The sequence below is a fragment of the Phoxinus phoxinus genome (genome assembly GCF_949152265.1).
Source record: "Phoxinus phoxinus genome assembly, chromosome: 23".
In the NCBI taxonomy this organism is placed as follows: domain Eukaryota; kingdom Metazoa; phylum Chordata; class Actinopteri; order Cypriniformes; family Leuciscidae; genus Phoxinus; species Phoxinus phoxinus.
In genome coordinates, this window is record NC_136898.1 from 17,468,233 (window position 1) to 17,491,488 (window position 23,256).

Consider the following 23,256-nt stretch of genomic DNA (forward strand, 5'->3'; position numbering starts at 1 on the left):
TGTGTCCATATTACTGAAATAATGTGAAGGCGTCATGCTGTTGCGTGATCTATAGGAGTTCTTTGTTCATTTTCATGGGGGCAACATGAAGCCGCTTTCTCCTGTGGTGTGGTCAACGTCAAGGTCATTTTAAAGTTCTAGTTTTAACAAGCCATTAACCTGACCCAGCTTCAGAGATACTCTAACCGATTGTTCAGACTATGACAGTGCTCTTTTTTTCCCCGGTCATCGTAATGGCAAAAAGTGTCCCACTTAACCCGGATTCACATATGAATATTTGTATTATTCTTTTTAATTATTTTTATTATTTTTAATTAATTTTTATAAATATTTGTACTGTTTTTGTGTTATTTAAATCAGTCAATATATATTATATATACATACATACATATATATATACACACACACAAACTATATATATATATATAGGCTATATATATATATATATATATATATATATATATATACACACACACTAGTATTTTCATAATAAAATAAATATATGCATAATATTGTTCTTTACCTTATGCTCTGAAACCACAATTTTCTATTATAACAGTAGATGTCTAAATATTTCTAAAATAATCTTAAAATAACACCAATAAAACAGATGCAAAATAGTTTATTTTTTCGGTCCACAAAATTCATATGAAATACAAAAACTTATTTAGCATTTCCCATGCTGTCACAATTGATATTACCAAATAAAAATGACCGAAATATCTTGCTGCAAAGAGAGACGGAACAAAGAGAATTTCTTATAAACTTGTTTTAAAACATCATCAATGTAAATATTTCCACCATTGTCCATATCTCTATAGTATCACTCTTTTTTATTTCATAGCAATTGCTGCCAAAACCATTACTGTAATTTTGTCTTTTTCAGACTACAAAAAACTTAAAACAAAAAGGTTTTTTTTTCTGCCTGTTTGAACAAAGCTGGTAATCCAATGAGGTTCTATGGTCTTTTTATATGAACTTTTTGTAAACAGTTTTGATTGAAGTGTATGACAACCCAGTTGTGATTATGAGAACAAACGTGTGAGTAGATGTTTTGCAATAAGCAGAGTCAGTAAAGTCATGCATGACAAATAAATGAAAATCTAGGCTCTGGTTTGACACAAGATGTTCCTTTCCATTAAGTTTTTCCATTAGGCAAGTTATTATTTTGTTCCCATTATGGTAATTTCGTCATAATACAATAATATTATGATACAACTAATGCATCGTCGATACAAGCCACACAATCTACAAGAATTAAGACCCTAATGATTGCAGCACAAAGAAAGAACAAAATGAACCATGTGGTTGCTAGGAGATATGCAGAAATAATTCTGTTGCTGTATGGATTCAAAATAAGATCTACAGTTTTAGATTTTCTGCTAATCCAAATTAGTTTTCCCCTCATGCTATTATTTTCCCTTTGTGTGTGTCAGTAGCACTTCCTGTATCATACTGGAGTCTGTCTACCATTACGGACAGATGTGTTTTCTTTTGACAAGCTCCGACAACTTAATGGTCCTTCCATAATGTGTATGGTTCTTAACTGCCGACAGCAGCATACAAATAGCATCAATTACCATGTAGAACTACAGCAGGTCGAAGCAGGGTTAAGTATAGCTGTACTGTACCTGCCGGAGCTTTCTTTCTATTCGCAATGCAGCTAAGACAGCAGTCGTCAAGACAAATGGGATTTAGAAATCAATCTTTTTGGTAGAGCAAGCTCTCTCTTATTGAACACTTAAATACACAAAGTAATGCTGAACACGTGCATCTTGTTCAATACAGACAGATTTCATGGCGTACATAAGTGTGGTCTTTACACTGATCCATAATGGCTTCCACTTACAGGTTAAGAATCTGGAATTCGACTTGGAACAGTTTGTGCATTATTCTGAAGAGATGTAAATTGTTGGCTTAAAATTGAAATTGAAAGAGCCTGTTTAAATAACATTAAAATAGTATGCATGCAATCAACGAATACATTTCTCCTTATGTAGAACCTTTTTTGCATAAAGGGATTCTTTAAAATTGAGTCAAAACCCCTAGAGTTATGGAAAGAAACCCATTTTTTTAAATCTAAGAATGTAGATTATCTTATTCACGGATTCAAGTGAAAATTAAACCTTATCCGTTTCGGCACGAAATGCAACAGTTAAACAATGAGAATGGTTTGGTCCAACGGAGGAAAAGTGGCTATTGTGCCCATCAAATGAACACTTCAGAAACTTGCAGGTAGTACTGTCGGTCAGGTCATATGAGATTTTTTGCCTACTGTTTTCCAATACTATGTATTCGAACAGACTACTATTTTGCTGTACGGTTATCCGCATATACTATGTTGTGAACATAAGTGAAATTGTATTGCTGACTACTATTTTGAAGAGGAAGTCAGAACTGTTGAGGTTGTGCCTGAATGATGTAATGACGTAATATGCGAGAACAGAAATGTGTACAAACAAGATGGATGATTTGTTACTTCTGTCTCACTCTCATCTGCTTTATTGTTTAATTACTTCTGACAGATACAACACTATTCAGTAGGGAAGTACTTGATTTCGGGATGCAGTGATTGACTCACTCATAAGTCAGTCACAACTGAATTTGGGGGCTAAAACATTGCAGACTGAAAATGGAAACAACCCAAAATATGGGGGCAAAAATCATGTAGAGAGAAAGGATTACTGAAGGATTATAGTTTCAAAATCTGTCTCACAGCATTTTATCTTTGCTGGTGTGTTCTTTTTCTAGAAAAAAAAGATATTTGTTCACAAAAGACTGGAGGTTGTTGTGATCCATATATGATATTTGGCCTTGCAGGGCAGTTTGTTTGAAACTAACAATTTTGATGACAATGGGCAACAGACAGTTGACAACTATTTTGCAAGATAGAGTGCTTTTTTGAAGACATGAAAGCCTCACCCTTGTGTTCACTTTCCAGCTGATTTCCCTAAAATGTCACCAGGCTTATGATCAGCTTGAAAAACATGATAGTATGAACAAACAAAACACACTAGATCCATTGATCTTGTCATCTTAAATATATACTTGCAAACATTAATATGCAGAAGCATCAGATATTTACACCAAAGGAGGAAATGTAATTTCAACATATGTTTCTAACAACATATGTTTGCACTTGACTAAGATATTTACCTAAGAGCAATGAACCCAGCCACTGTGCATTTCTTCAATAACAGCGTGAGGCCTGAGTGATGTCATGGCCTTTTGTTGGAAGTCAAGCTGACTGCTGTGTGTAAGCGTGTGGCTTGTTAGGGAGTGTGGAGGTGAAACAACAAAGCTATGAGCAATATAATATCTGATGAGAAAGCTGAAGTAAAATCCGCGTGTAAATGCGACCCTATAGAAGCAGGCTGCATTGCGCCACTGGACTGCTGCCACTTATTGACTAAATATGAGATGTGAAAATCTAAATAGAAGCATTTTCATTAGTAGTCTCAAACATTTGGAGCCCACTATATATTGGTAAGAAATATATTAAGTGTCGAAGATAAAGAAAAGTAAAGGTAATTTGGAAAAATATACACCACAGGTCAAAAGTTTGGAATAAAGAATTTGGTTTCATTTTATTTTGATGTTCCCTTTAACACATTCTGTTGACTATAAGTACCGTTGCTCTCATTAAAGTATTAGTAGAGTATTATGGAGCTTTTCCACTACACAATACCAGCTCGCCTCGACTCTGTTTGGTTTTCCACTGTGTAAAAGTTGTACCGGTACCTGCTTCCAGGTACTTTTTTTCATATCACCTTCAGCGAGGTTCTAAGCGAGCTGAGGCGATACTAAAATATGACGTGAAACACGGCAGACTGCTGATTGGTCAGAGAGAATTGTCACTATTCACTGCGTCATCATTGCACGCGCCAGACGGAGTATCCTGAATAACCCCGGCATTTTTAAATAGTTTGGCCAGAGATTGCGTGATATACCCATCACTAATATTATGTAAAACGGCATAAACTCGATTTCCTCCATTGTCCTGTGTGTGTGGGTAGCGGGTGTGTGTCGCGTCGCTATGACGACCAGGTACTATTGTGGAGGTACTGTCTGCAATGGAAAACGGAGCGAAACGCGAGCCGAGTCGAGCTGGTACTGGTAATGGAAAAGCGCCATTAGAAGACTGGTGGGGTTAGGGTTAGAATAAGTTGACATGTAGGCTACTTGTAAAGTTATAATCAGTAGAATGTCTGTTGGAGGAGCATCACAATAAAGATTTAGCAGATATCACGCAGACAGTCTAATAATACTCTAATGAGAGTTAGTTGTAGTTGCAGAGTTAATTATATTCAACAGAATGTTCAATAGGGACAGTCTCTTCTGAGGCTTTATTATTACAGCAAAAATAGTAATATTGTAAAATATTACAGTTTAAAATCACCTTCGTCATATTTCAAAATATGATTTATTCCTCTGATGGGAAATCTGAATTCTCCAGTATTTAGTGTCAAATGATCCTTCAGAAATCCTTCTAGTATGTTGACACAATATGTAAGATTTTTGGATTAAAATATTTAAAAACCACTTGAACATAACAACCTCTAGATGTTATATATTTTTATTGACCTGTCAATGATGTCACATCAGTGTTACCCTCGATTACCAGGTTTACTTCCGTAGAAACCATGAAAACCCAAATGCGCTTTAATATATTATTTGATAGGTAAGCAACTGTTTGGATACACTTATCCACATAAAACTAATCATTGTTATACAGCTCAACACGGTTAGTCTTATTGTTCGAACCTCTTGTTTTCTTGATTTACTGCGAGTAACATGTTTGTGCCTCAGAGACAGCACTATTTTGTCAAGTGGCTAACATTGCGTAATCAGAAAGAGCTTTATTTGTAGAAATAGTAAGTAATACAGCATTTCCACCATGCAATATATTTTAACAATTAATTTCATGCTATTTAGCAGCACAAGTCATCCAGCTTTTATGATATTCTAATATCGAACTAGCTTCCTGCAATGTACACCAAGCGTCTTATAGAAGCCACTGATCTAACCCACAGAGTAGATTGTTACTCACATTAATCAGTGATTTAGAAAATCGAGAACTTAATATATTACTAGCTCATTTTCACTGCTTCCAAACTAGCTCAGAAGAGGATCCCATGGCAACAGAATAATGATAATGAGACTTTTCTCTTTAATGAAGCATTGCATTAAAGCAATGACTAGATGAAATAAGACACAACTATGAATTATTCTTATGTTCAGCTATGCTGAAGAACACATGATTGCTTATCTTGACTGAATATGAAATTAGAAACAGCAAGAATGGAGACAGTAGAATTAAAGAAAAATCTACAAGTGAAATGTGTCATGGCAAAGGGAAGTCTAAATGTTGATGGTGTCACCTTAAGAGCTGATGCATTTGGGGCACAGTTGTGCTTTAATGCATGAATATTCATAGAAATTCAAAGAAATGCTGTAACCGCGTCCACATTAAGCATTTACTATGCTCCAGTTTGCATAGTGACAGAATGGAACCTCTCATTTCTTACTACCCACAATCAACAGACTGAATGAGGGGCTTCAATATTAAAGGGATGGTTCACCCAAAAATGAACATTCTCTCATCATTTGCTAACCTTCTAAACCTTAATTACTTTCTTTTATTCTGTGGAACACACACACACACACACACAGATTAAAATAACTTATTTTTTTGTCCATAGAATTAAAGTCAGTGGAGTCCAATGTTCTTCAAAATATCCTCTTTTGTTGTTATGCATCAGTAGTTAAGTAGAAATTTCAGGCCAGTACCGTTAATACTAGTTTTGATTGCAAGCACAAGCACAATCCCAATTGCATTTTGTATGCACTGTGGTTACTAAAACATCAATTTGAAAACATTTAGTCTGATTCAAAAGTAATAATGATTTTGGTATCAATATTTGATCATGAGAAATAATAGAGAAGTAAATTGAAAATTGCCTCATCATCAGAGTCCTAAAACTCTGATCCAAATGTGCTGAATTATATACCCATAGCAATCTACAGATAATCCAGCAACCAAAATGGATTTGAGTGTTTATTAATTTAAGAATGAGTGGAAACAATTGGAAAATCCTTAGGGATTTAATTTAAGTTTAATATTTTAATTTTGTGTGTGTGTGTGTGTGTGTGTGTTTAGTTCTCTGTGTTGCATTTTATGGGCACTGTCTCTTTAAGAAAATTAGCAAAGGCATTATCCAATGTCAATACCGCACTGTCATGTATCTGTCAAATATTCTTCTATTTTATGACAATAAAGACATTTTAACACTTTAAACCATACCTCTGGTCTTTAGTGACACGGGACATCATTCACTACCCGCCTCATTTATACAACCTCCTTAGTATTCCTCAATCAATTCATTATAAACAATACTACAATATATTTTTTAAAAGAATGCCTGTTTTACCATTCATTTTTTGTAAAAATGGTATATGTGTGTAATAGTGCAAGTATATATATATATTTTGCATAATAATTGAATCTTTGATGACTGAATAAGTGCAACTCACCTTTATTCCACAAGGTGTCAATGTCTGATACAGACGTTTCACTCACAGTTACCGCAGGCAGAAAACACAAGAATAGGGAGTTGCTCAGCGATTTATTGCAGAGCAAGCACTGAACTGAATATTAGTGTCACTGTCACTTGGTGGTGGATCTGGTGAAGAAGCTGTCAGCAATCAGATACTGATTTTAAAAATGTGGAAAATGCTAGTTTTGAAAATATGTTTGAGATTGCGAATATGAGCCAGATGCTGAATGTACTGGGAAATGAGCAGTATACTTGCACTGTATAGTATACAGTATAGTGTAGTTGTTAGTTGAGAACTCAAAGTTTACTACTGTTACACTTAAATTATAGGCATACTTAAAAGTAGGATAATTTAGTCCCAAGTAGTATTGAAGAAGTACACTTACAAGTACACTACTAGTACATTGATATACTTGCTACATAAAGTATACTTAAAAATATACTTGAAATGTACTTAACCCTCTGGGATCTGCAAACGCGCCGGCGCGTTTTGCTCGGGTTTTTTACATAGCAGCAAAATATACTTACAAAAAATTGTATTAAGGGAATGCAGAGCTGCAGCATTAGCAATACTAATCACACCAGCCAACTCCATATTCCAGCCACAGCGCAACTAACCAGCACATCATGCAAATCAGCACAATAAATAAAAAAATTAGAGGTCGACCGATAGTGGATTTTACCGATAACGATAGCGTGGGCCATACTTGCCGATAACCGATTAATGAACCGATAGTTTTTAAAATTGATACTGGATAAAAACAAACATAATACTCCAAGTAAAACAGTGCTGAACTTTATTATATAAAAAAAAAAAACTGTATTGAACCATGAAAACATGCTAAATGAAATAAATATATAAATGTGAATAAATATTTAAGTCAATAAAAGACATTCATTCAAACTGAAACAAAAAGTAATACTCTAAATAACAAATAAAACCAGTTACATTCAAAATTTAACTATTTAACTGTTCTTTTCAAGCCAACTTGATTAATAAAAAAGTAACAAAATTTGTATTAAAGTGAAGATTAAAAAAAATAAATAACCGAAATCGAATGCTTTTCTGATTCGTTTATGTTTCTGTCGGCTGTATGAACATATCAGTTTGCTTACGTCTCTAGCTTTAAATATGCAACTTCTCTGCATATTTAATGCATAAAAGTGACCAGCTGGATATGAACTAATGCAAATATAGAGGTAACAATTGTGACATTAAACATTCGGGTCGGACTTACGTTTATGTTTGTCAGTGTTTTAACCGCTTGAGGTACTACTAATGTTGGCGTCCTCAGCCTCGAAGGCAAACAAACATACTGTTGTGCTGTTCTTTCTCTACTAATGCAGCATTTAGTCAACAAATGTATCACTTTATAATGATATGACAATGTACTGTATACATACATTTGAGCTGTCGGTGCTTTAAACGCGCGTCTGATGTCAGCGCTCTCCCGCAGCATGTGCTCTCAGTGCAGCACGCAGAATCACGTGTCGAAATAAACAACACGAGGCACGAGTTTTTATTACACCTCTAGAGGCCGCTCTTGTACTGCATCATGCCAGCAGACCCTTCTCAGCTCTTACACTGTGTAATGAATGACAGCGCGCGCTTCTCAGCCGCTCCAGCAATGGACGCAACCAGGAAAAACTATCGGTATATATTTTTGCCGATAACGATAGTTCCACCAGTCAACAATCGGTGCCGATTAATCGGCAAAACCGATGAATCGGTCGACCTCTAAAAAAAATAACCCATATTAGCTGCTATCTAACTTGCCTGTACTTCCCAAAGCTCACATAATTATAATGATTTTCAGTATAGGCACTGTTCTGCACATAAGGCTAGCCCCTTAATCATATTAGCATTCATCCCAAATGATTGTTGAAACAAGTGGGGCATGGAGAATTTTCAGTCTACTATTTGTACTGCTGTGTCATGTGACTCGCTTGCCACTCTTGTCACTTACTGTCAAAATCTGGCACAAGTCACCATTTATATTTATATCATTAGCATACGCTAGCATCGAAGTGAATGTGACTGATCCAACATTCTGACAAGGATACGAACAGATTTTCGAGCAGATTGTAGCTGAAGATTTAGATGTTTCTGCAGCTAGGTTTCACAAGTTGGCTATATGGAAACGAGAAATTGCAAAGCTTGTTACCCATCTCATGGCTGAATATATTGTCAATAATGTTGAGGAATGTGGTACTCACTTATTTGCTACAAGCTCTGCTGAATAGTTTCAGCTGTTCATTATTCAGACAGCTCTGAGGAGGAAGCAAAATATATTTCCCATGTTCTGTGGTGCAGTATGCTTTAATGAGTTTCGTTAACCGATTCAATAATTCATCTCACCGCCAATGCCAACAGCCGCATAAAGTTGTAGATAGCATGAGCATATGGGCCTGAATCTGCTGCTCCCGTTTAATAAGCTCCATAAAGGGAACAAACAGCTTGAATCAAATCCATCCCAAGTGATTCCTAACTTATTAAAACACATTACTTCCAACAATCCCTTTCTCCCCAAACTAAATCAGTGAAGAACTTGGAATTTGAAAGTGGGATGTTTTGCCATTTCCATCCGAGGAAAAATGCTGAGACTCTCTATTTGACTCCCTACGGAGCATGGTAATTGTGTTGGTTTGCTTGGACTCTGTTTGATCCACGGTTCTTTGATGCCGGATGCCGCAAAATGCTCACAAGATGCTCTGTCAGAGTTGATTATGGTAGAAAAAGGTGTTAATAAGAAAGAGACTTGTCTCCCTCAGGATTTTTGATTCACGGTAGGAGCGAAACGTGGATTTTTATAAATGTCACTATGCTTTCAAGGATGACGTCAAAAAATTATTACTCATTATGCTCTTTGAATATGCCAGGGATTTTCAAACATATACTGTTAACTTTAAAGCTATAATTATGCTCTTATTTAGCATACAGCCACTACCCAAAGTGCTCTTATGACTTTTGAATGACTCACATTTAAACCGCATTCAAAAATGTCTGTTAGAATCATCGACATGGATAGAACGAAAAAGTGTGCAAAAAGCATTTGAAAATAGCATTCATGACAGGTAAAGGTTGCCATGCCAGCCATTTTTCCTCTGAACTGATTATTTCTATGTTCTGAAAGACAGCATTAATTAGACTGCATTATGAAAAGTTGAATTTCGCACACTTAAAAGATGTGTGTGCCATTTGTATGTCATACAGTAGATCCTTCTGACTGTGTGGGCTGCTAGTTTCCATTATTAAATTGGACTTAATGACTATGTGATGAATAGCACGATCTCACTCAACATCCTGCAGGGGTCCAAATGGCACGTTAAGGTGCCAGTTAAAGGGAACTCTCAAAACAAGAGATAATGGATTGGTCGACATCCAACAAACACTAACATTTAGCTGCAGAAATGTGTGCTTAATTAGTCTGGATGCTGATTAGAGAGAAACACACAGCGTGTGGGTGAATAATTGAAATAAAAAGCCTTGTCACAAAGCTAGCGTAATGTCACAACCAAATACCAAAACGTGGTCCCTCCATGGGGTCTGAATTTGCCAAGCCTACGCAATAACTGTAGATAGACCATCAGTTTTGGAGAGAATAAAGTTGCAAGTTAAAAAGCTCTGAACTATCTCTATAAACATGAGCTATGGGAGTGAGATGAAGAAATTGCCGCTCATATATGCTCATCCACCCACAACTCACTGAATCATATATTTATTTACAGTAGCGCCAACGGAGAGTTTCTAACAAGCACTAATGCCTACCTACCATTAATTTACCTCAGAATCTCCCCGCGGACAGCTGAAAGAATTAGCCCCGATTTGTATCCAAGCGCTTGCACATTAATCCGGAGACCTTGACCTTCTAAATGAATAGTGCCGTAGAGACTTGAGGGTCAGCGGCTACCGGCAGATATTTTTAACATTAATATTTTTAACTTACCTGATAGACAAGCCCAAACCACCTGGGAACTTCAAAATGCTTCAGCGTCATTATTTTTTCTGAACTCAAAAGCCATGTCTTAATACTGATCTACTCTTTCAATCAACACGTCTATAAAGCACAAAGCCACAAAAGGCATAGACGACATATTAGAGAATTTCACATTTGTGTGAAATAGCTTTTTGTCTGCACAATTGGCAGAGAAGAAGTCTTATATAAAGGAAGATTACCCAAATCATCGCAGTAAGTATACTCGTTCGATCGTGCAGACTGACAACCTGTCTTTACTTTTATTTCTGAATGTGTCATCAGTAGGTTTTTTAACGATCTGTCCAATTGTCTGAACAGTCTGGAGCTTAAATTAAATGGGTTATGATTGCTCTGCAAAAAGAGATGAAAGTGACTATGTCAGTACAGATCAATCCGACCAAAAATGTTTCAAGCAGGTCGCAGGCAATCTAAACGTTATAGCACTGGAGACAATTTCAGAGGACAGTTTCTGAAGCATTATTCCAAAGATAATTACAAAAGCGGCTGCTTCATATTGAGTTTTAGAAAAATCTTCCTGAATTTCCCATTTGGGAATGGTGCCTTCATACATGCTCTTACGCAACCAGGGAGCACAAGCACCAGACTTGTTGTGGTCACGCTACCTGGCAAATCCGGTGTTGCCAGAAATAAAAATGTTAACTTAGGCTAGAGCTCAAAAAAAAAAAAAAAAAGACAGTACTACAGAAAACACATTGTATGTAAATCTCTATATTTAAGATGAGTCTTGTATAGACGATCTTGGTAAGCTGATTCGTATTCAACCCAGCTAACATTCTGGCAATGTTATTTCAAAGCTATGAACAAACATTATTCCAGTAAAGGCTGATTTATACTTATACTGGGATAGGCAAATGTGCTCCTGGAGGGCCACTGTCCTGCAGAATTTAGCTCCAACCCTAATTAAACACACCTGAACAAGGCAATTTTCAGGATTACTAGATAGATACAGGCAGGTGCGTTGTTATCAGGGCTGAAGCTAAACTCTGCAGGACAGTGGCCCTCCAGGACCGGAGTTGCCTATCCCTGCTCTATGCTATAGACTACGCGTTGGTTTTCATTTATTCACTTAGCGTCGTTGTCCGCGTTGGCGCGCAATTACACGTTGAGGGGGCATGTGAAACCCGAGGGAGGGGTTCTAGCAGACCAATCACAGCGCTTGCGTCCACATAGAATTGACGCGTTGTTACATTTTTGGAGAGGTGCACGTCAGGGTACGCCGAAGGGGATGCGCGCTACACACAGCCTACGACGTAGCTAGTGCATGAGTTCGACGCAGAAGTATAAACTGGGCTGAAGGTTAATAAAATGTTGATTCAGTTATCTGATCTTTAATAATGTCCTCAAAATGTTAGCACAAAACGTTTTTCTGAAACGTTTTAGTTGGACATTTATCTGTTTTTTCAAAGAACATTCAAAAGTTTGTATAATTCCCTTAAAGTTTGTATAACCACAAAAAAAATATTATATTATTAACATAGTAAAAATAATATGCATTTTAATTTCATGATCAAAGAGCAGTTTGCACATTTTGACAAAATTATCTGCAGCTGTGATTCAATTTGAGTGTGAATGGTTAGTTTTTGCCGAAGGAAAATACTTTTGCCTACAATAATCATGCAAAATAGAGCCAGATTTAATAACAGCTTGCGCCAGCACAAACCCTCTTTTGGCGATAAAAAAATACTGTCAGGATCAACAAAAGACACGCAGTGAAAAATGAGCAAAGGGAGAAAATTTTGAAAAATCAAAGGGAGTAGAGTATTTAAATGAATCATGCAAGGTGATTTACTAAGGTTTGCGCTAGTCAATTTACTGGTATTTGGGCCATTATCTTACGCCCCCCAAAAATGTTTTAAACCAGACGCTAACTTGCACTACTCTTAGATTGCATAGGTCAATATGGAAATGATCCGGCTGTGTCTGTGTTCTTTTATTTACACGTCGTTAGTATTCATGCGCAGAATTTTCCAATCCCGGAATTGCGCTTACGTTAATTTGCCCTGTTTAGTAAATCTGGCCCTTAATTGTCAAAGATGCCAATTCTGATGGGGAACATGTTTAAGTGGGAATGACACTTCTAAATACTACTGTTATTATGTTACATACCTGTACTATCACCTGTGAAATATAATTGTGCAATTTGAAAAATAAGAATATGAAAAAGAAGTAATATTTTGCCTTATTTCCATTTTGAAGACTCCCAATGGCTGATAATAGGGGACACGCATAAGTAATATTCATGCATATTTTTTAGCTTGAAGATTAAAGAAGCCTGAGGTGATTTTAAGAATTAAAAAAATGTAAGAGCTGCTTGAGGATTCGACAGAGGCAAGCCTGATATCCATGCTAAAGGTAAATAATCACTTATTTAAAGTAGGACATTTGACAATATAACAATGTGGCAATACATACTTACAATCAATATACTCAATTCAAAGGATGGCATCTAGTCTCTTTTGGGCTTGACTTTAAAAGCACAAAGGGTATCCATAGTTGTACAGTAGGTTGTACACTGCACGGTAATATTGCATGTTGTGCGTGTTACCATTGTTGAGCTGCAGTGTAGTGTCGACTATGCTCATTAATACTATGTGCTTGTATTATGTTGCTTGCTGCTCTTTGTTATAGTTTACATCAGCAGAACTATTTTGCAGAAAAACATTTACATTTGATAATTTAGCAGATTCTTTTATCCAAAGCGACTTACAATTGAGAATAATAGAAGCAATCAAACCAACAATAGAGCAACAATATGCAAGTGCTGTGACAAGTCCTAGTTAGTAAACAGTAAACATAGCAAGTTTTTTTTTTTTTTTATGTTAAAAAAAAGATTAGAAATATAATAGAATAGTAAGTGTTAGTAAGTATTAATGGGTCAAGTGTTGATGAAAAGGATGCGTCTTTAAATGTTTTTGGAAAATAACTCGGGTGGAATTAGGCAGGTCATTCCATCCGCAGGGAACAGTCAAGGTAAAGGTCCATGAAAGTGATTTTAGCAAAGTTAAAGGGACACTTCACCCGTGGGAACATTAATCTTTATTGAAAGTGGGTCATATATGTAGTCGAACTGTACCAAAAATTTCGAATTTGGAGCCTTCTGGACCGAGTAAAGACAGAAAGTAATTTTAGGGCGAATTTGTTTGGAAAACCACAACTCCCACAATGCACCATTTTGCACAGCTCCGCAAGCCACTCCCACTAATCCAGAACAACGCTTCAGATTTAGAGAAAGCACTATTCCGTCTACAGGGATAGCTACCGCCAGAGATTGACATTCATTTCACAGAGAAAATATCAAGTTTGTTGCCGAAATACTCTTTACTATTTATTTCGAAATGGTTAATTACTGCATGGTACCGGGATGTTCAGTCCGAACAAGGAAAGGAAAAAAAGTACGTTTACAATTCCTACCGAGAGATGCTGAGCGATGCAAACAGTGGCTAAAAGCGATTAACCACCCGATGTATTCGCAAGACACAGCCTTGGAAGACCTAAAACACAAGAAGATTTGCAATCTACATTTCAAAAATGAAGACTTCCAAATAAATGTCATGGGAATGAAGAAAGTCGTTCTTTTGGATACCGCAATTCCGTCGGTGTTTACGTTTCAAGATGACAATGAACAGCCTGGAACATCTGGCACTAGCAGCGCTAAACGCATTCGCTTGGAGGTAAGAGTTGCTTGACTATTTCTGATCACACAAATACAGTCGTCTGCAGTAAAGTAGGGCATCACAAACGAGTTAGTTGTATATACGTTGGCTGTTTACAATGTAAACAGACGCCGTTGTCCATATGCGGTCCGAAACTAGGATGGTCCACAACACAAACCTCCTTGCCCGCTTCGGAGATTTCGTCCAATAGAAATTGGCATCTTTGAAATTCTTTGCAACATACTATGCATACTATACACTATCTCTGTGTCCGTAGGTGCACAGTGAAAGCACAGGCACCACCAGTAAGCCCTAGCTCGAACTAACGTTAGTCCGGGCTCCTCGTCCACGACAGGCAGGTCTTCTGCCTCGGCTGCAGAAGCCGCCTCCTGTTCCTCCATCAGCCTCAGCTGCTCTTCACTATATTGCGGCTCGTAAAGATAACCACGAACATCGGATTCGAGCAGCAGATTTTCAAAATCCTCTTCATCCATGTCCTGTTTTGTCTCTTCCGTCATAACCTCTTAGTTCCACAGCGCTTGTTAGCTTAGCTTCCAAACAAGATGGCGGATATTGCTTTCTGTATCTGCAAGTAAAGTCCCACCCACTGATCTGTAATAGGTCTGTAGCGTGAGTGGGTCCCACCCCCTGGATAAATGATGAGCTAGTGTTTGTAGTCTTACTCTTATTCAAAGAAATTGGACTTCCTGCGTTTATGACGCAAAATGATGATTTTTGCGTCATAAAAAGCAGGAAGTGGAACACTTAAATCCTTATTTCTCCCATCTCAGGGGAAAATAAGGGAATAAACCATGACCATTCGAAAATGTGACTGGGTTTCTAAAGATACAAAGTCTAATTCAAATGGGTGAAGTGTTCCTTTAAAGGCTCAGAGACGACTGTCGCACAAACAAACAAAACACAGAGTAAAATCCAGGCCTGTGTTTTTTCTTGTCCTTCACTGTCGTCACTCCTCCTTTTATCCATCCGGAGCTCCTCCGTGAGACACTAGAGGCAGGTGTGTGCAGTGCAGGTGATGCTCATTAGCAATCATGCCACCGGCAATGCTCTGTTCCCACGGCTCTCGGCCCCATCCTGCCCGCCACAGTGATTGTATGCCTCTTTGGGATGGCACCACTAAACACGTTCACTTATAGAATGCAAGCTTCTGGAGGACACATAAGTCTGAAGTAGTGAGTTTAGGTATGGGGTGCAGAGCGAGTGTAGGCAATCATCAGTGCCTTGAATTTGATGCGAGCTGCTATTGGCAACCAGTGCAAATTGATGAAAAGAGGTGTGACGTACGCTCACTTCAGCTCATTAAATACCACTCTCACTGCCGCATTCTGGATCAGTTGCAGAGATTTCACAGTACATGATGAAAGGCATGCCAAGAGAGCATTACCAGTCTGGATAGAACAAGAGCTTGGGCAAGGAGTTGTGTAGCATGCTCCTGTAGGAAGGGCCTGATTTTCCTAATGTTAAGGCAAATCTGCAGGACCGAACAGTTCTAGCAATGAGGTCTGTGAAGTTTAATTGATCATCAATCACAATTTTAAGGTTCCTGGCTGTCCTGAAAGGAGTTATGGTTGACGAACCTAGCTTAATGGGTTGGGTTGGCACAAGCAGTTCTGTCTTTGCAAGGTTGAGTTGAAGGTGGTGGTCAGAAATGTCTGTAAGGAAGGCTGAGATGTGACCAGCTACCGTCAGATCATCTGGCTGGAATAAGAGGTAGAGTTGTGTGTCATCAGCATAGCAGTGATAGAAAAAAACATGTTTCTGAATGACAGATCCTAGTGTTGACCTAGCTTCACACAGATGGAGAAGAGAAGTGCTCCAAGCACTGAGCCCTGAGGCACCCGAGTAACTAGATATGGATAATTTACCCATCCACAACACCCTAAAGGACCTACCTGAGATGTACGACTTGACCAACTGGAGTGTGGTCCCTGAGATGGCCATCGTCATGAGGGTTGACATGAGGATCTGGAGGTTAACTGTGTCAAAAGCAGCAGACCGATCCAGCAAGAGGAGTACTGATTATTTGGAAGCTGCTCTTTCCAGTCTCAGAACTTCAATAACTGAGAGCAGGGCAGTCTTGGTTGAGTGGCCGCTTTTGAAGCCAGACTGGTTTTTGTACAGGAGGTTGTTTTGTGTGAGAAAAGTAGAGACTTGGTTGAACACGACTCCCTCAAGTGTTTTAGAAATGAACAGAAGAAGAGATATCGTTCTGTAGTTTTCTAAAAGTGCTGGATTTAGAGTGGGTTTCTTAAGCAGTTGGTTTATCCGAGCCTGCTTGAATGCTGTGGGAAATGTACCAGTGTGAAGAGAAGTGTTGATCATGTGAGTGAATGCAGGCACAACTGTAGAGGACATGGCTTGAAGGAGATAAGTGGGGATAGAAGCAAGCGGACAGGTAGGATGATTGGAAAGGAGGAGTTTGGAGACTTCGGTCTCTGAGAGGGGAGAGAAGGAGGGTGTTTGGTGTGGAGACTTGGCCACTGATGGATGTTGTTTTTATTTACGAAGAATGTGGCACAGTCGTCAGCTGTTAGAGACGATGAACGAGGTGGAGGAGGACAAAGAAGTGTAGGAACTGTAGGAACTGAGAGCGAATCAGACAGATAACTCATTCAAGCCGAGCAAGATTATGAAGCAGAATTCCAGAGAGAATTCCAAATCAACAAGTCCAAATTAACTCCATAAATAAGAGATCTGTCAATTGGGTTCCTCTCAGTCTGGAAACGAACTGACTCTTCTACACATAAGACAATGAAAGCTTGTAAGTTATGGTCCCAATTAGAGATCGGACACTTAAGATGTCAATGTTAGGCAGTTTTTAAAAATATGGATTGGTTTCGGAGATGGCACATCTTGAGTCTCCCAAAGTAACTCATGAGATAACCCCAAAGATGGTTTGATCCCCAAGACACAGACTTAAAACAGACATTCTTCCTTTTTTGAAAAAGACCTCTGAGTGAACTCTTAAACACAGTACTAACATCCCTCTAAAATTCACAGAGACCACCTTTACATATCTAAATGCATCAGATCATTCCAAATAGGGATCTCACGATACCAGAAGAGAAGTCTCCAAACTCATCCTTTCCAATCATTTTAATACATATTTTTAAAAAGAAATTACAATTATCTCACTAAAATGTTTGCTCACTCAATGATAAAACAAGAATGAATAGACATTAGAATCAGTAGCATAAAATACAGTAGAATATAGATACAAACAAAACAATGCTGTATATTATTTCAGGTAGGTCTAACAGTAGGATTCAAGTAAAAATACCACAGAAATTGAATAATAAAATATTACAGGCGCCTGTACAGTGATCTGTCGCACCACATAATAGAGTATCAAAACAGCATTTTTTTCGTTTGAATTTCATGAGAAAATGGGCAGAATTTGAAAGATGACACTTAGTTTCTAATCGAAAGTAACAAAACGCAGAGCTTATTCCAATTATTGGTGGTTAGGCTACAACGCTGTATTCGTCTGTTCATAAGACACAAGGTCCAATCAGGCTCCAATGAGCCAGGGCTGGCCGAGGCAGCAGGGGGTGGGGCAGGGCGGGGCGTGATGCCATGAGAGTATTGCGATACGTACCATGGCGTGGTGTATCACGTTTTTTCGGTTCGGTTTAAATATTGTTACACCCTTAGTAAAAGTGCATACAAATAGCCAAAAAGATACATAAGTACATAAACTAATTATATTTTCTCCAATATTTGACACCACTGCTTGTAAACAACTTCTATCCACTCCTTTTAATTCTGCGTAGATCTCCTTTGCTTTTTTTTTGGATCCAGAGTTGCTGTATTTCAGAAGATACATATCAGAACCCCTACCAGATTACCAGAAAAAATTGAAATGGAGGGGAAGCATTGTCATTGTTAAAAATCTCGTCAATGGTGGGGAATTCGACAATTCTTGGTGTCTTGGAGAAGACCATATCAGATCTGGAGATTACCAACAAAAATCTAATTTCAACATTTAAAAGAGAAATCTGAGCTCAAAGAAAGGAAAGTGTTATCAACATAATTTTGGAGTCAGTGGGAAGCTAATTGACCCCAACAAGAGGCACAATGAGTTGACTCATGTTTTATTTCAGCCTGGTGAAGCGCTTTATAGATAATCACATTGAGGCTGTCTAATCTTAGCGTGAATGAAAAATGACAATGAAAAAAGAAACAATCCAAGAGGAAGGCCCGGACAATTTATCTGATGCCTCAATCAGCAAACCTATTTTAACTAAGCATGTCTTGTTTAGTGTGATCTATGACCAGAGTTGTTAAATCATTTATAATTGAAGTAGTTTCTCACACACTTGCTACATCTTTGTGAGCCTTCACGTAATAGATCACAGACTCACAGAGGCAGAAAATGGCATTTTTGAGTCCATTGTTAGCGTATGTGAACTCAAACACTTTCATACAATATACAGCCACACAAGTTTTTTTTTTTTTTTTTTTTTTTACAGAAAAGGGCTTGCAAAAAAGCTTATTTTAAAAAATAATAATAAAGGGAACTATGATTCCTATGATATTGACCTTAACAACTGAATACCAATGTCTGTATCTTTGATAATGACTTTGCATTTTTGTCATTGTTACATGGTCAGCCATTTTGTTATATTTAGGTTGCTTCTCTGTACTTAAGAGGATAAATTCAATTGACTGAACCATTCTCTTTTGAAAAGTTGTGATGTGAATGTCGTGACATTAACTACAGGATTAAAACTAATGAAATATTGACAGTCAACAGTCTAAGTATTTCTTAATAGCTCGACCTTGGTTTAGATTTCATGTCTTCTGTAGATCTTGAAAAAGGTAGACTATCCTGTGAGGAGAGGGTGGTCACTGAGAGGAGTGTTAAAAAAAGAACATCTACAGATCTGGAGTTCTTTTTCTTTGATTGGGATTTGGCTTTTATTTCTGATCCGCAGGAAGTCAAGTTTTGGCTGGTTAGCATTGGCAGTTAACCTCTGCTGCTAGATGCTACAATACATCCATTATCTTGGCAAAGAAATGTTTTTTCTACATTGAAAGTTGGCATGAAACGGATGCTGTGAAAGTTTTTTCTTCCCAGTTGTGCTGTATATCTGAATGAAATAGATACTCAAACAATAAAAAAAAATGTAGACCGGGACTTGTTTTTGTCCTGGCATGAGGAATCGATTGGATGGTTGTGGTTTGCTATGGCTGTGATGTCATGTGAGTGACAGCTCGTCCTGCCCTCACACCAATAAACACGTCATTAGAAAAGAGAAAAAAATGTTGCTGAAAGAGGGAGGGGAAGTTATTTTGATTAGTTTACGAGAGCACATGAATAAAAAAAAAAAAGAATGAAGCGTATGGATAAATCATTTCCATAATCAATACTGCAACATAAAAAAATAAAAAATAAGAATTGTCCATTTTGATTTTTCTGTGACGTTAAATATTACAAATACTCAGGACTTTTAGCTGATGCATTAATCACAAACAAAAAAGGAGAGATTTTTTAGAATGCATGAGCTGCTCTTTGAAAGTTAATGGGGACCAACTTCAAAGTCCCAAATCACCATTTATGTATATCAAATGTAGTCCATATGTCTCATAAAACATATATTTGAACTCTTCTAAAAGGCATTTAACAGCATTTTGTGGGGCACAGACTGAAGTTTAAGTTTGTTTTCACTGAGATCCTTAATTTAGTTTGACAGCTGTGATCACCATTGGCTTTCATTGTACAAATAAATGAGAAGCAGTGAAAAAGTTCACATTCTTAAATCAACATGTTGTGAAGCCTGACAGTTTCTTTTTTGTATGTAAATTACTCTTACATCATTTTTAAGAGTGTGAAGGCAGTGCCACATGAATACTTTCTGTAATAACAAAGATTGTTCATGCAAGTAGAGAAGCCATGTCTTTAAGCGTAATTTGACATTCATGCAATCTGAACAGCATTTAACACTAGAACGGCCATGACGGTCATTTTGACCGTTTTGAATGTTAGATCTGCAATAACTTTGTTGAAAAATTAAATAAAATCCTGCTGGTACCTGACTTTTCCTAAAAGTGTCTGTATTTTCATTTAAAATGTTTTTCATATAAATTACACATGCTAAAGCAAAAAAAAATAATTAACATAATATTTACCTATTTCGGCCGTAGACGTTCATATTGACCGCACTGAATTTCGCGTTATTCTTTTGTTTTATAATTAAATAAGATACTTTTAGTTGTTATTATCTTGTTCTGAGTTATGTTGAATGGATATGGAAATATAGCCTATCTGTTGTGAATATGCGATAATTACGGTAGGCTACTAATGATATTATTATTTATACATAATTAAACTTGTTTAAATGTACAGTTTGGTGTTGTGTTGTTTTTAAAAGATATCCTAATACAATAAATGCATTAATCTCTCAATTGGGTATTTATCATTAAATATATAGAGATTGGAATCTAGCGGTCAAAATGCCAACACAAATGAAGATCTTTTTGATGAAATTTGAGACCTTTCTATCCCTCCATAGACAGTTACACAATTACCACTTTGACGCTTCAAAAAGTTCAGAAAGCGATTGTAAAACTAATCCATATGAATTAATTGGTTTAGTACAAATTTTCTGAAGAGACACGATCGATTTATATGATGAAAATACTAAATTTAGGCTTTCATCCACATATAAACATTCATCAACTCACACATCAGTTATGGTAAATAGAAGCTCAAGCATGTTCACTTGACGTGCGAGAAACAATGAGGTTCATTCTCGTGTTACGCAGCACGTTTGAGCTTCCGTAAGAACCAATGAGGTTAATTCTCGTGTTACGCAGCACGTTTGAGCTTCCGTAAGAACCAATGAGGTTCATTCTCGTGTTACGCAGCACGTTTGAGCTTCCGTAGGAACCAATGAGGTTCATTCTCGTGTTATGCAGCACGTTTGAGCTTCCGTAGGAACCAATGAGGTTCATTCTCGTGTTACGCAGCACGTTTGAGCTTCCGTAAGAACCAATGAGGTTCATTCTCGTGTTACGCAGCACGTTTGAGCTTCCGTAAGAACCAATGAGGTTCATTCTCGTGTTACGCAGCACGTTTGAGCTTCCGTAAGAACCAATGAGGTTCATTCTCGTGTTACGCATCACGTTTGAGCTTCCGTAAGAACCAATGAGGTTCATTCTCGTGTTACGCAGCACGTTTGAGCTTCCGTAAGAACCAATGAGGTTCATTCTCGTGTTACGCATCACGTTTGAGCTTCCGCAAGAACCAATGAGGTTCATTCTCGTGTTATGCAGCACGTTTGATGAGGTTTGTTCTCGGGCATCAAGCAAGTTTGGTTGAGCTGTTTATGTTCACTGATCAATGTTTAAATGTGAATAAAAGCCTAAATTAAATCTGTTTATCATATAAAGCAATCAAGTCTCTTAAAAAAAATTGGACTAAGACGCTCAATTCATATGAATTAGTTTTACGATCTCTTAAGCTTTTGGAAGCGTCAAATTTGTTGCCAATGGAGGGACAGAAATATCTCAGATTTCATTCAAAAGATCTTTGTGTTTCAAAGATGATCGAAAGTCTAGTGGGTTTGGAATGAGTTGAGGGCGAGTAATTAATGACAGAATTAACATTTTTGCGTGAACTATACCTTTAATCATTAATGAAACAGCTCATCCAAAAATTGGCTTCTTTATGGCTTCTGAAGTCTTGAAAATATAGCACATGAGTTGTATGGACTCAAAAAGGGTGTCCATACAAGTTTCATTTTAGGTGCATAAAATGCATGAAAAGATTGTTCAATCGAATTTCTTGTTCCACAGAAGAACGAAAGTCGCACAAGTTTGAGTAAATAATGATGGAATCATCACAGCTAGAGACGACTTAATGCTGAAGTTTTACCACATCAAAAGTGAATCCTGCTATTTGATTCACAGGAATCAGTCTACTGCAGAGCTGGAATGGAGCAGTTTCTTTGCTCCAATAGCACGGCAGACCCTTTCAACTTCTCTGCTGTTTATTTGATTAGAAGGCTGCTGTGGTCATGAGAGACACACTGGATGTTAGCATCTGCAAATGACCAGACAAAGCAGCAGCGGCAAGATCACTATTTCAACCATAGCTATGCTACTCATTACAGCAGCACACTCTTTCAACACCAAAGCTCAACACAAGGTCAACAAAAAAAAATATTGAGATTTGATAATTCAAGGAAAACAGGCTGATATTCATGGAATGTGAGAAACATGCCCATTTACTGTAGCTTGTTTTGACCTCTCTTAGTAAAGTTCACAAAATGAATTATCTATATTGGAAGTTTTCTCAAACCATTTGTTCGCTTTAACAACTACAACTGAAATTTCACACAAAGCTATCGTTTGGCTTCAGGAGACTTGGAATATAGAGCATGAATCACATAAACTATACTTTTATTGTGCATTTATGTCCTTTTTGGAGCTTGGCAGCTCTTAGTCACAATTTACTATTATTGTAACCGCTCATTTCTCCTATTGAATCATACAGGATGAAAGGTCTTAAAAATGACAGAATTTTCCTTGCAAGTGATGTATTTAAGTAATTTTTTTCATGCAACAGAAATTGTGATAGACTATCTATTGTGACGTACAGTATATCCAAATGAAACAGGTTCTGGGATGGAAAATAAAATGTAGAGCAGGACTTGATATTGTCCTCTGGTCAATAATATTTAAATAAATAAGGCATATGCAGAACAAAAGGTACGAGACCTGGTTGAGTTGCATTACGGTAGTAGTGTTGTCAAATCGATTATTCGCATCCAACATAATAAAGTTTGTTTTTATATAATATACATGTAAAAATATTATTATATTAATATTATGTGTGTGTGTGTGTGTGTGTATATATATATATATATATATATGTTTATGTGTGTCTGTATATGTATATATAAACAGACACGCGTGCACACACACACATATATAAACTTTTATGTTAGATGGGATTAATCATGATTAATTTAACAGCACTAGTTAGTAGTGTGTTGAAACTCATGGTTATGGTATAGGCTT